Source organism: Halyomorpha halys, unplaced genomic scaffold (assembly GCF_000696795.3).
Source record: "Halyomorpha halys isolate HHAL.00 unplaced genomic scaffold, Hhal_1.1 Scaffold1078.1, whole genome shotgun sequence".
NCBI lineage: Eukaryota > Metazoa > Arthropoda > Insecta > Hemiptera > Pentatomidae > Halyomorpha > Halyomorpha halys.
The window spans coordinates 46,453-48,130 of record NW_027110826.1 but is presented as its reverse complement, the minus strand read 5'-3'; the positions used below and the strand labels follow the sequence as shown (position 1 = coordinate 48,130).

Below are 1,678 nucleotides of genomic sequence, written 5' to 3'. Positions count from 1 at the left end.
ATTAATAGCAAATTGGTACTTTTTTTAAAAGAATAAATATAAATTAATTTTTTTTTTATCATTTCAAACTATTTATCTTCTTAAGAGGAGAAGATGGTCGGGGGGTGCAGTCAGCAGAAAAACACAAATAAACAAAAAATTATTTATTTGTGCCAACGTTTTGACCTGATTTTCAGGTCTTCATCAGGGCTATAAAACAAAAAGAGATAACAACCGTCATTCAGAGAATGATAAAAATTAAAATAAATAATAGACTAACAAATTTGGAAATATATATAACAATGAATTGAAAATATAAACTAGTTGATTAATAACCATGGAGTTATACTATAGTAGATTGATAATTTAAGAAGAAATATAATATTATATAGGTTAGAATCTTATACATATATTCTTACCTCTATAATATTATATTTCATCTTATATTGTTATCAATCTACTACTTCCACGATTACTAATCAACTAGTTCATATTTTCAATTCTTTGTTATGTATATTTCCAAATTTGTTAGTCTATTATTTATCTTTCTCTGAGTGATGGTTATTATCTCTTTTTATTTATCTTCTTATTAACTAGCTTTGAACTAATTTCTATATTTTTTTTTTTTGTTCGAATTAAGATGCAGAAAAACATAATATTTTATAGTAGAGAATAAGAAATTAAAAATATATAAATTATGACCTACTACAATTTAATAAATACATTAATTAAAAGAAAAGAAAAATAGTTTTTATTTGTATAAACAAAGATTAAAGAAAATTTAAATCAATTTAGTTCACTTTCCGAATCTCAAATATCGAAAAATACTACTCCTTCAATCAAATATACATACCATTAAATAACATGATGCTTGCAAGTTGCAACACACTACTTAATAAGTTTTGGCTCCAAAGGAATTGGCTCAGAAGCAGCCATATTGCATTACAAATATAATTAATATTTCAAATTAGCATTATTTTAATAAATATTACAATTTAAAATATCTAAAAATTAAATGATATTTTTTAAAACAAATATCATTAATGTTAATTAAAAGGTTCATAATTCATAATTATACACTATTTACAAAAGCTATAACTCAATCTATGATAGATAGCACTTGATTCATTTGGCTGTGTAGTTCTTCTTGATGCCACTAGAGTTCATCTACTGCTTCATTGAAATTAAAACTATTTTCTCAGGTAATAATCAAAACATTATATGAATGCTCTAAGATTTATAATAACAAAATTAATACTGTAATGTTTTGAAATAAATATTCCAGTAGTCGTTTTTAAAATGTTTTTAATTGTTTCCTAATTTGATGTGGAAGCACTTGATTCTTTCCTAACTTGGAAAAGTCTTTAATATGAAAAGTTTTGTAGTTATAGTATTCGACAACCGAAACTTTCCAATTAATAATTGCTTAAGAATTGATGCTATTCATTTCTAAGCACTTATTTTTTTTATTATTCAATTTATTTGACAAATCATAATTTCCATTTATTGTTTTCATACCGAGAATGATTTTAATTATTTTTTCCGCAAAAATTATTGTTAATAATGAAAAGATGGTTTACCGTGGATAATGTATATGAGGAGAAGATGGTTGGGGGTGCGGTCAAAATATGATACAAATAAGTTGAAATAATTTATTTAATAGTGTCAACGTTTCGGCCAGAATTTCTAGCCTTCATCA

At 24.1% G+C, this 1,678-nt stretch overlaps 1 long non-coding RNA gene across 1 annotated transcript in view; it reads right to left on the bottom strand.

The window, feature by feature from the left end:
- Positions 1-911, bottom strand: part of LOC136796136 (uncharacterized) — a 69,776-nt gene extending 68,865 nt beyond the window's left edge. Inside the window, exon 1 of the long non-coding RNA XR_010843836.1 lies at positions 833-911. This is a non-coding gene — a long non-coding RNA (uncharacterized lncRNA). The remainder of the gene's footprint in view (positions 1-832) is intronic.
- Positions 912-1,678: the final 767 nt, after the last annotated feature.